Source organism: Brachycentrus maculatus, unplaced genomic scaffold, assembly GCF_059751285.1.
Source record: "Brachycentrus maculatus isolate JH-2025_06_01 unplaced genomic scaffold, ASM5975128v1 h1tg001170l, whole genome shotgun sequence".
Lineage (NCBI taxonomy): Eukaryota > Metazoa > Arthropoda > Insecta > Trichoptera > Brachycentridae > Brachycentrus > Brachycentrus maculatus.
In genome coordinates this window covers 107,462-121,571 of record NW_028281857.1, presented here as the reverse complement: position 1 = coordinate 121,571, position 14,110 = coordinate 107,462, and the positions used below count along the sequence as shown (strand labels likewise).

The 14,110-nt window shown below is 30.9% G+C and overlaps 1 non-coding gene across 1 annotated transcript; it reads right to left on the bottom strand.

Annotated features, from left to right (window-relative positions):
• Positions 1-6,928: 6,928 nt before the first annotated feature.
• Positions 6,929-7,001, bottom strand: TRNAR-CCU (transfer RNA arginine (anticodon CCU)). Its single transcript has one exon. It is a non-coding gene; the product is annotated as a tRNA-Arg (tRNA).
• Positions 7,002-14,110: the final 7,109 nt, after the last annotated feature.

Genomic DNA, 14,110 nt, shown 5'->3' with positions numbered 1-14,110 from the left:
CACTGCGTAATACAAACACAGTGTTATCTTGATCGTTTACACATGAAGGAAAGGTGATCAGCCCTCCGCTTCAGGAACCAGTCCAGGGTGGTATCGAATAAATAGTACAGTGAAAAAATCACCTATATTTATTTGACCCCCCCTGGGAATCGAACCCGGGACCTCCAGAACGGTATCCGAGCGTGCTGACCATTACACTACGGAGGCGAACATAACGACCTGCAGAAAAGCCTCTTAAATTAGAAGCTTTGCGGGTTATTCCTTTAAAAAATGTATATTAAAAAAAAAACACTCGCAAAATATTATGTATGAAATTTAAGTTATCTCTCCACGTAATTTTTCAAAGTGATTCAAGTCCTAGCCTCTTAAGTTGGTCAGACAATGCTTGAATTCCAAGATGTCATCCTTTTCATTTCGACTGCAGTACGGAATCATCATGAATACTTAACATTGTTCTCTTGGTTCTTGGTTAAATATCATCTTCTTCAATGCAAGATGCATATTTTATTACAAGGACTCGTGGAAGGATATCGGTGGGACTCAAGTGCTTGCATTATTCACATTTTCTTTTCCAATTCTATTCAGAACAAACCCAAACAACTATTTGATTTGTTGTGTTCATTTCCAATAAACTCAAAAATTTCCTATTACCGTTTTATATTACAAATAACTGCAAATTTCTTAGACACTCAAGAATTTGTATATGAGGAAAGTATGTTTTTAAGAGAGAAAAAAAGAGTAAAAATTCTATTTGAATTCAATATTTAAAATCGTTATCAGTACCATGCCGCAGTGAAGTGATTAGTGCATTTGGTTGGTGCTGGAAGTCCCGAATTTAATTCCTAAGGGAGATCGAAATAAATTTTTGTGTTTTTTCCACTCTGGTAAAGAATGAACATTACCCTTGACTGGTATCTGAAGCGCCTTTTCAACATGTCGGTAAACCATACAAATGTATATTTTACATACAAATATATTTATATATATATATATATATATATATATATATAAATATATATATATATATATATATATATATATATATATATATATATATATATATATATATATATATATATATATATATAAATATATATATATATATATATATATATATATACATATATATATATATATATATATATATATATATATATATATATATATATATATATATATATATATATATATATATATATATATATATATATATATATATATATATATATATATATATATATATATATATATATATATATATATATATATATATATATATATATATGATAGAGCATTTCATATTTTCGTTAATATGAGATTTTTTCTTTTAAATCTCCTCTCTCTATATCCTCTTATATCCAAAATTTATTGGATTATTATAAACTCGGGGACGTGGAGGTTTAAAAAAAAGTGTATTTTAAGTAACTGGGATGTTTGTTTTTAAGAAACAGAATTTTATTTTGAATTTTAATTTAGTAATAATAGAAAATTAGTTTAATCGGGATTCATTTTATTTCAGTATGTGTATCTTTGCCACTCATTTTATCAAAGATTTATTTTATGTATTTTTTCATTTCATACTTCCGCAAGTCCTTCCCACCTACCCCACTTTAAGGTTCTTGGAATCGAAACGTTTTCTGACAAGATATTGCTGAGACAAGGTGATAAATATCCCCGTTCCTTCTTTACTCCTTTGAAACGTCATAACTCAAAGTAAAGTACTTGTTAAAATGTACATTAATTTTCATGACGGTATTTTCATGATATCTAACGTTCCGTAAAAGGAGTAAAATATCGCACACAGAGAAAACTGTAATTTTAAGCTTGTCTGAATACATTTTCAACATGTCGGTTAGCCATACAAATGTATATTTTTTATACATATATATATGCATATACATATATATATTTATATATATATATATATATATATATATATATATATATATATATATATATATATATATATATATATATATATATATATATATAATATATATATATATATATATATATATATATATATATATATATATATATATATATATATATATATATATATATATATATATATATATATATATATATATATATATATATATATATATATATATATATATATATATATATATATATATATATATATATATATATATATATATATATATATATAAATATATATATATATATATATATATATATATATATATATATATATATATATATATATATATATATATATATATATATATATATATATATATACATATATATATACATAAATATATATATATAAACTTCATATTTTTTGTTTTATTATTTAAATATTTTTTTGTCGATAAACTCTACTGAGTCTTGTTATATGGTATAAAACTATTCATCTTCTTCTGGGTCTTCTTCCACATGCTACTGAGGGTTGTAAACATCCTTTCTTCTTATCCTTAAAACTTTATGTATGTTTGTCCTGCAACTCTCCCACATACCATCATCTGCATCGCTTCAACCACTATTGATCTTATGGCAGCCTTGATTTGGGCATTCCATTAAGTGGGGTGCACAGGCACAAGCCGTGAACAAGCTACACATTCCCACCTGAGAAATTTTGCAAATTTTTCGGACAGATTTATGTGCGGCAAATATGAAATGTAACATAATGCATCTTTGATCGAATATTCAGCTGTCTCATTTAATATTCTCTCGCATATGCAGTCCAAATAATTTAAACACATGACTGCGGGCGCTTTTCGGGCAAGTTTCTCTCAAAGGAAATAAGTCGAGCGAATGGAACTTTTTATCCCATTTAGGTAATGTGAACTTAACCAGAAAATTGTACTTCGTCCCTAAGATTTCTTCCTTGAATAAAACAGAAGTGGGTGGCTAATTTAATTATAATATTTCAGATAATAAAAGATGCGGAATAATTCGTAAGGAAAAGGTTTTTTGTTATTTATAAAAGGACTTCATTTCCACAGTGAAAACAGAATTAAATATATTTTTTTCATTGTTTCTTTACTTCTTTGAATTTCGTATTTAATTTGTATACCTTGTATGTTCTTACTATTCATACTTTGTCTTATACGTATACATAAATTAAACATGTTTATTTGACTTGAAAAAATTGCCTACAGCCGTGTATAAATAAGTGAATACGTAATTTCTATTCGGTGTATAACTGTATTATATTAATAATAAATATTTATTTATTTATTTTATTTATTTATTTAAACTTCATGTACAGAAAATAAAAAGTACATTGGCGGGCTTATTGCTAAAAAGTAATATCTTAAGACTCAATCAATATCTAAAGACGGACTAGTGATATTGATCAAAACGTTTGATACCATATATAGCCGTTTGCAATCAGTGGGCAGATAGTATTTGAACATTTAAAAAAACATAAATTACAAATTAACATTTAAAAAGAAACATAAATTAACAAAAGACGATAATAAGGAGGGCAAAGGAAGAAGGGAGTTTAGGGAAGGAGGTAGAGGGAGGAGGTTTGATCGACAGTTAGGATTCTAATGACAGATAGTAATGTCTCAGACGTTTTTAAAAGTTAATATATATTATTGTCTGATGTAATAGATTTTATCAAAAAAACTGAAGAACAATTATTAACAATTAGACAAAAAAAGTATTCTAGGATTCTAATGATAAATAGGTAGAATCAGGTAGCAAGTTTAAGAAAGAGAGGAGGGGTCAGGGGAGGAGGAGATGGACAGTTAGGGTTCTAAGGTAAGATAATGATGTTTCAGGCGTTTTTTGAAGGTTAAAATATATATATCTACAAACATATATCTACTAATATATATATCTACAAATTATAAATTACAGATTTTTCATCATTCTAGTGGAATTGCATTTTATATTAGAAATAATTCATTAACTTGTTTTTCTCACTTTTATTAATTTGACCATCGACCCGGTTGTGTCGTCACGGACATCGTCAGACCAATCTGACACAGTCGGTTACAATGGAAATCTATCGCTAGTCAAATAAATTAATGTAGACAAAGCTTTATATTTAGTGAGTAGTGCTATTACTCATATAAATATTTACTCTAATATTTATGAGTAATCTATGATTACCGAAGACATATCATGCAATGATATTTGTTAATCATTCATTACTATACTTGTAAGATAATGCGCAAAGCACTTCACGTCAGATTTTAAGCTTAGACTACGTTATGACTATTCACATGTGTGATACGTAATATTTCTACACAGAAAATTCCACTGGCAAATTAAATAAAACTCTTTTGCAAAGCTTTTCATGGTATAAATAATTTTAAAAGGAAAGGGATTCAGGGGAAAATGGATTTTTCATCCATCTTTTAATTTGATAACAAAATCAATGTTCAGCTCAACGTTACAGCTTTAAATTATTATTTTCTTAATGTCGCACAATATTCCCAAAACAGTAAGTAGTCTTCGTGTTGTTTATGGAACAAGGACTCGTATATTTTTTTGATGTTATTTTTTTTTTATTTAACGAGCTTTTTATCTCGGTGTTTTCATGGATGGATTTCTCTAACCCAAATCGAATATGTCTAATAATTTCATTTATTGATTCAGCAGTCACAATATTATAATATCTATTCATTTCTAAACACCGTATGTTTGAAACTGATGCGCATAGCATCGAAACACGTGTCACAATAGATTTCACAACATTTTAAGTGTGTCCAAATCTGAATTATCTCCACGAATCTGAATTATCTCCAAACAGAAGTATTTTTTTATATTGTTATTCAGGATTTGGCCCTCACATACAAATGAAAGATCTTCTGCTCAATGAAAAGCTTATTTCATCTCACCATAGATGTCTCCAGTGAAATTCTAGTGAATTGAAGCACTATATTTCGAATTTGAACACATACACACACAATACATGTATAAAGAAGTTCCAATAATTTGAGTAGTGTGGTTGTCATTCAAGGGAAGAATTGGTGAATGTAACACGTGTTTAAAGTGATCATTTAAACCAATTTATGACGGTCGTAAGCCCCGTAAATGCCCAGACTTCAATTTTCTTCTTCATCTATGTTGAGATATCAATAAATATATTGATTTCATTTTATAACTCAAAAATGATTATGATCAGTTTATTACACGTATAAGATTCAAATTATTCACATCATTGACAATCAATTGAACTTTTTTTTAAATACTAGTTCTTTGACAGCATAAATTGTTGGAATTCGTACTTTTTTGAGATGTCAAAAAATAATATACAATAGATTTTAATCAATAGTGGTATTTACCAAGAAAAAAATCAATTAAAAATCGAGTAGGTATGCCAATTTTTATAAAATAGGTAAGAGAAAGCATACAAAAATGCAAGGTGGCTTGGCATCACATTAAATTTAAATCGAACCGGATTCATGATATTCAATAAAACTCTAAGGATCGGGATTCCTAAAGGAAGACGTACTGTGATTTCAAAGCTCGGAGATTGTCTGAATAATTGATTGCTGCGTTTTGTTAAACTGTGAAAGACAGAAGCTTGCGGTATGGAATATAGAACCACCTCTTAGATGGAACTCCACTCGTCTTTTCCGTAACCCCAGAAGTCAAAGTGCTGTAAGCGACGAGGATATCCTTCACACTTACGCTTTTTTTATAACACTACTATTATGGTAGTATTTTTGTATCTTGCTTCCGATCTTTTTCATCTACCATTGCAAGTATTTCTTCCGTCTACAATCTGGATAGTATTTCTAGAAATGCATTTGCGAATGTGATGCATTCATTTTGAAAGCATAGTCTTTGGTTCGTATTTTAATGTTTATACAAATGATGTAAATGTTCCAATTCCAATTGCGTGCTATTACATGCTTTTTATCATTCAGAATCAAACGTAAAATAATTTTATACAACAGTAACAAATAAAATTACTTTTTAAACAATATAATACAAGAAAATTATACTTTTTGCATCTTCTGATAAAAAAAGGTTTGTAATCTTATGTGTATATCTTATGTGTATGTGTGTCATACAGGAGAAAGTGACCAGTGCTTTTTTTGCAAAAACGTGATCATTGACTATTTGATATCTTACTAGCTTAATATTGCCCTGAAAAATTACCCCAAAGCGATTTTAAACTCGAAAGTTATATAAATCAAAAGTGATTTAAATGGCCCTCCTGAACATTTTACGTTTTGTCAATTGGTCACTTTCTCCTGTACGAATACGATATGTCATGTCCTCAGTGGTGTAATGGTTGGCGTGTTTAGCTACCCTGCCTGAGGTCCCGGGTTCGATTCCCATGGGGGGGGGGGGGTGAAAATAAACATGACTAATTTTGCACTCTATTATTTATTTAACATTACCGTGGACCGGTCCCTGAAGTGCTGGAGTGATCACCTTGCCTTTACGTAAGTAACAATTGAGATAACACTGCGTCAATACGATGCAGTGCCCTATACACCATTGGGTATGGACCATTGGTATTAGATGAATCGTATGTATGCAACCACAATTGTGTGTATATATTAAATTTATATAAGTATGTTAATAACAACAATTTTTCATAATCGTAGCCAAACTGTCTGCCTGTATAGTGTAGTAGTTAGCAAATTTGACTACCTTACTGAAGGTCCCGGGTTCGATTCTTAGGAGGGTTAAAATATATATTTTTTAAATTACACTGTATTATTTATTTGATATCACTCTTAAGTGCATGATTAATCACCTTGCCCTCACACAATAAACAATAAAATTAACATTGAGCCAGTGTCCTATGTACCATTGGGTGTCAATAAGCGTCAGTAGTAGTAGTAACCGAACTTTATTTTTGTATCCACAAAAAAATGCATTATCAACATAATTTTTAAATATTTTTTAAACCACCACATAAAGTTTTAAATTGAAGAAAAAAAAAGAAAAATATCAAACCGAATTTTAAAAAAGTTCATTTGTTTACCCCTGGTGGGACTCGAACCCACAATCCCCGGCTTAGGAGGCCGATGCCTTATCCATTAGGCCACAGGGGCCGGTACGCGAAGGGAGAAATTTAACAAATAAAAGGCAGCTTTCATCCCTTCAATAAGTGCCCATACATTTATATCAATATAATACACAGTTAATTTCAAAAATAAATGTTTGCTTACTTTATGTTTGTTTATTCAGATTTATGCTGGCAATTTGCTTAAAACGAAACTTTGAAACCTCCGCGAAGCAAAAAGCTCCTTAGGATCTCATGTCAGAAAGCTTACAACGGCGTGACATTGCAATCTGGTAGATTTAACAATAGGAACATATTACGTAACAAAGTTTGTGCTGCAGCAAAACGTAAAGGCAACTTTGCAAGGAAGATGAATTGCCACTTCTTGGAATTGGCGAATCAGTTAGCGTGACTTTTGCAAATATTCGAGAATTTTAAATATTCCATGCGGAATAAACGAAACCGGCAATATATTATTACATTTCGACATCTCAACATAGATGAAGAAGAATATGGAAGTCTGGGTATTTACAGTTCAGGGTATTTCAAACCAGCCATAGATGGCTCCACTAAACTCACACATGGTGGGATGATATTTATTATTGTTTATTAAATTTAAGTATTGTGGATGTAATCATGAAGTTATAAGCTCAGTAAATACCCAAACTTCCATATCATTCTACATCTATACGTTTATTGTTCCGAAAAGTGAATGCCGCGGTACACTGGTGATACATATAAAATGCCGTAATACATATAGTAAAAAAATGTCGATGAAATAAATAAATAAAAAATATTTGAAAAAAAAAACAGAATGGTATTCTCTCTGCCTACCTCTGTGATAAGCGGTATGATTGTTGGTTATTCAGTTAGTTATTATTTTATGTTTAATATTTCTGATTCGAATATTCCTGGTAATCTAATACTAAGTACATTCTAATTTTGCGTATCAGTTTTATAATGCTATCAAATCTCGCTTCTCTGAGTTACGACAATCCCCATTGTAGCGCTTAAGCTATTGTTGCAGTTATTATAATATTTTCCCGACTAAGCGTTGCTTACATACTAAGAAACTAAGCTTATTGTGCTTTCTTATCTTAGTTATCGTCCCTTTATTGTTCAAAGAGAGCGGCGTCTGGAGGAATAACCACTCGCTGTCAAAATAAAGAAACCTCCGCCATTTTGTGTATTCTGAATGTTGTGCGGAATTAGCATACAATGCTTTGCTGCACGACTCAATTTAGTTTTTAATGAACTCCCGCAATATGCTTTTGTTATTGTTTATACTTACCAACTTATTAATGTCGTTAGAAAACGGTGCCTTTTGTTTGATTTTAATTTGCATTTTATGTCATTTTAAACTGTAATTACCGCTCGGAGCTTTTCACCGAAACTCAAATAAAAACGCTCAAGTTTTTTTATTTTACTGCATAGGATTGAATAATGAGCGACGTTGAAGTGTTTTCTTTACAAATTTGAATATGATTTAATTCATCATATTGCGTATCTCGCTTAAAATTAAGAAAAAAATTTCTCCAGTTTATTTTTGGATTTAAAGTCTTCCGACGTTAAAAAAAACTGTGACAGAGAAAAACCAACATGGCGAAGATCTTCAGTTTTTAGAGAGATTTAATAACTTCAAGTGACGTTTCTTTGATTTTTGAAAGCAACACAATATATTTGCTAATATTTAAAAAAGTGGCTTTATTTTTAGTTTTATTTTTAACTTGAGAAGAAAAGTAGGTATTATGAATGTGTGACATAGGGTTTACGAAAAGATATTTTTAGTTTCTATGTAAAACTGTTTCCGTGAATATATTTTTAGATAAATTTCGAGATTTCGAGAAAAATAAATTTATAAAAAAGAAAACGAGAAAGAATCTTACAAACATTTCATAAATGTTTCTAAAAATTGGAGACTTATTTCAACAATAGATAAATATATATATATATATATATATATATATATATATATATATATATATATATATATATATATATATATATATATATATATATATATATATATATATATATATATATATATATATATATATATATATATATATATATATATTAAATAAACTCGTAAATATATTTTCAGGAGTCAGTATCTATTTTGAGAGGGAAAATAAAAAATTTATCTCGTTTAGTTAAAATTCATATCTATCTATATGTAAATTATTCCGCGGTTGAATCCACATTTCCACTCTGCAAATTTCCATTTACACCGAACACTTTGCAGGGAATCTTGGGCAAGGTTAGGTATAGGGTTGGAGGCGGAGGGTTGGGTCGGGATGTGTTCAGCTGAATGCAGTGAAATATTGCACCTTGCCACAAGTGAATGGCGCACATATCTATGCGAGAAAGAAATTAATGACGCGAGTTTTCTTGGTGAGGAGAGGTTATGATTTATGAAAATCTCTCACAAGGAACATGGTCAGAGTGAAAGGTTTCTTCTGGTGTAGAAAATGTAATTTATAGTGCACGTTTAAACCAATTCCTCTTCTTCTAGGGGGTGAAAACGGAAATTTATCTAATGGAACAAAGGCAAAATAAAGGAATGGGTTAACGATCAAGAGTTAATTTTATGAAAATTGTAAAATGTTTATATTCTTAATTTTTCTCTCTTTTTTGTATGTATATTAGTGTGGTTAAAATGGTTCAAAACAATAAAAAAAATATTTAAAAAGAACTCCACCGACAGGACATACAAGGTGGCTTGGTGGGTCTCTGCAATTTTTTTTAGGATGTTTAAAATTGTGATTTAAAAAAAAAAAATTAAAAAAAATTTTCCCTCGACTGATCCCTGAGGTGCGGGAGTGATCGCCTCATGTAAGTAACGATCAAGATAAAACATCGTCAAAATGATGCAGTGCCCTATGCACCATTGGATTCGGATAAGGGTAAGAAAAGAAATATACATATACACAACACAAAATCTGACACGAAAATATGACTTTGTATGACAATTATTGATACATGTGAAAGGTGTGATCAAATTTAGGGTTTATATATATATATGGTATATATCTGAAAATGGAATACTTCCGCATGTAGGAAAGATATGTATTGAAAATCAATAAAATATTTTTGTACAATGTTACTTGTGTATGTTTAAAATGAATGAAGAGTTTCTGTGAATTTTCCACCAAACAATGTGAGTTTTCTTTGGAGACCTTTGTGAGTCCTTACTCCTTCCCTTGTCTCCCTACTCCAGACGTGTTTGTAAACAATATGACAGCTCGTGTCTTCGGAGCAATTTAACATTTTATTTACTGAAAATAACAAAATTTTACTAAGAAGAGAACTCTTGGTGCTTGAGACATACCAATATGTACATTTCATCTTATTTCCATACTTTCTCAGATCTCAAATGAAAATATATAAGCGATATATTATATTATATATAAAAGACTTTACTTTCCCGAACGCGATGCATATTTTATCTAAAACGAGGTGGAAAAACATTCAAAGACCCTCATGGAACACCATCGCCATAAGACGTATTTTTTGATTTTTTAAATAAAAACATTTACCATCCAGAATTTCATTTTAGTCTTTATTGAAAATTTAAAAACGTTTTTAAATTTTAAATTAAGGCTTTTTGCGTTCAAGCCTACATGCCTCGTTAACGCTATTAATTTCATACAAAATGGACTCGCATATTCCGGTAATTAAAACGGCAAATGAAAACATTGAATGTTCAGAGTTTTACAAAAACATTTATCGGTAAATGCCTCGAAACAAAAACCGGATTTTCTGTTGTATACATTATTACTATAAAAATCTATCCAGGTTTTCATATTGGGCGGAGTAGCAAAAGAGTAGTTCAGAAAATCCTGTTTTTAATTCTTGACATATAAAAGTTATTTTTTCATAGATATACTATTCCAATACATTATATATTTAAAGCCCTTTTCCGCACCCAATATCACATAGGGTACTGTATCGTTTAAGAGAGTTTTTTCTTTGTCATTAAATATATGATGAAAATGTAATCAACCCTGCGCTTCAGGTACCAGTCACAATATTACAGATAGAATCATTTTAACATATTATTTTGACCACCCTGGGAATCGAAACTGGGACTTTCAGTACGGTAGCCACATGCACTGATGATGATACCGTGAAGGGGGCATATGAAACCGTTTAAAAAAAAACAATCATATTTTAATAATTGTTTTGGAATTTACGTTGTGGTAAATTATAATTTAATTATAAAAGAAAATTCATGTTTTTAACCTCTTAAGTTTATTTTATAACGACTACTTTTGGAAGCAAAGTTTCCATCTTCAGGTCTAAATGTAAACATTTAGACTATATTTAATTTACATTTAGACTTGAAGATGAAAGCTTAGCTTCCGAAAAATAAACTCAAGTGGTAAAAAAACAAATGTTTTCTTTATTAATTTCAATAATATATTATATTTCTTTACATTCTATCCACCCTAGACATTATGTATTTTATAGGTGTCTCAACTTGAGATAAAACATTGATTTTTTATATGCCATATGCTTGGATTAACTTTAGATAATTTTTATGTGATGGATTTAGAAGTACTTCCATCAAATTGAGGCACCTGTAATGTTATAATTTCCCCTTTCTATAAAGTTCGTAATCCATGGTTTTAAGACATATTGAATTGAAAAGATTGTAATATTCATTACTAATTATCGTCTTCAAATACGTTTATTTAGTTTTTTATATTGATTAAAAAAATTGGATGCAAGTTAGTTAGTTAATACTTTTTTAAGAGATAGTCACAAAAAACTTCAAAAACCAAAAAACTCGCAAAACAGCGACATTACTGATAATCCCCTTCCAATAAATTCTTATATCGCATAGTAATGGTAGCGTTTGACGAGACATCATTTATACTAAAATCACCATTTGATTTTCCCCAACAACTAATGCATACAAAGTATTCCCAGTGAAAGGACAAACATTACAAATTAACAATATTATAAATGTAAACAATATTACTACGCAGGAGGATAAAACTAACAAAAAACTTATCTAATTGTAACACAAAGTATCAAGAAAGTCGTAGTTACAAATCTTCTCACCCTAATCCGCATCTGATGGTGCATAGGGCACTGTATTCTATTAAAGCAGTATTATCTTGATCGTTAACACATGACGCCAACATCAGCCCTCCACTTCAGGTACCAGGTAATATTGAATTAATATTGGAGTGAAAAATCACTTATGTTTATTTGACCTGTCTCCCCTGAGAATTGAACCCGGGACCTCCAGGACGGTAGCCGAGCTTGCTGACCAACACACTACGGAAGCAGAAAAATACAAATATGCGCATTTATGAAAATGGTTTTTAAATGTAAAGAGCATCAAGGCAAACATAGATCACAATTATTTAATACATTATTTAAATAAATTTTTTTTGGGTAGAATTGGTGAATGTTACACGTGTGTAAAGTGATCACTTAAACCAGCCTATGACGGTCGTCAGCCTCGTAAATGCCCAGACTTCCATATTAATAATAATATGAAAAATACTCCTTTAATCGGAGAAAATCCCGATTTGTGAACAAGTATTTGGACACACTCAAAATGCTGTATTATTTAAATATTCTGAGGGTACTGGTATTTTTAGTCGAGAGTAACACCAAGCTGGTAGGTTATAGTATGTTTTTGATGACGTCATGGTCGACTGAATGGGGTAGGATGATGAATAGTAAAGTGACGTGTGAGCTGACTCTACTGGCTTTCTAAAGGGCGGAGTTGTGCAGGTATCATTAGCACAGCTCATTGTGGAATGCATATTGTGCATACTGAAACTGCAAACTTTGATCGGACTGCAATCTAGTAACTTTACACTTCGGTTCTATTGTTCTGAAACTAACAATAATTAATCAGTCATTATTTCATAATAGAGTGAAGCTTCGCATAACAAACTTTCCGTTCATCCATTACGCGACTCACACAACAAACCTTGATTCACACAACGAACTGTAACGCGCTTTATCTTGCCGCTTCAAGGTCGCACTCAGCCAATGCAATTATGAAGACGCACTTATGGAGCTTACATCTAATCCGTGATAGTTCATGAGGAACTGTCACGAGAGGTAGTATCATACATGATAAAAATAGTGAAGGACATTGGTAACATAACTATAAAGTAGGACACAAAATACCGAACCCTCTTCTAGTGGAACGGAAGGTCTGCTGATGACCGTCAACAGTCCGCCTTCTCCTGAGGAGTTTTACGTGGTTTCCTCCCAGCAATGCGCAAATGCTGAGAAGTTCCTGTTTGGCCCACACTAGATTATCCCTCCTGTTCCCAAAACAGATTCAAATAAAAACATATTTAATTAGCTAGAAGAAACAAAAATCCACTAAATGATCTATAAACCTTGTACATAACAAGCAAGGTAAATAATAAATGCAATTTCCATCTAAAAAAAAACATATAGAGCTTATTGAAGAACACATAGCTGACATCTGAAGCGCTCCAAGCACTTCTAGACCACCAAAATGATGGAGCTCAAAGTAAAACTTCATCTGACATCGAGGAGGAGCAATCAAAGAAATCATCTCAACTGCTGCCATCAAGGACATCCTTGTCAAATGGGGAAAGGTCCAGGAGTTTACCAACACTTACAAGTACTATCTAAAATCAACTGAGGCTTACAGGATCAACGATCTTACAATGGTATCCTTTTAATATTTTTCTAGAGAATTCATTAGGGACAAAACAAATCATTCACGCATTCGTGTAAGCCTGAGTGTAACTGACATCAAAAGTAAGGTAGAGGAAAGGCAATTGAGATGGTATGGGCACATAGGATGTAGAAAACCTGAACAATTTGTAAACCAGGCGATTTCCATGGATCCTCCTCGAAAGACGATTAGAGGAAGACCAAAAAATCATCCATGCCATAGAAAGATAACATGATTCGAAGGCAAAGCCTAGTTGACGTTGTATGTATATGATAGAAGGACTTACAACCTAAGGACGAGGAAAGCTGATCCCAACGTCTATCAAGACGATAAGTTGGGATGGAGCCATGAAGAAGTATCAAACTTTATACCACAGAACGATTTTTTAAAAAATGTATTGTTGAGGGAATACGTATTTCATGTAACGAACTTTTCGCTTAACGAATTTGCACTTGGAACGAATGAATTACTTT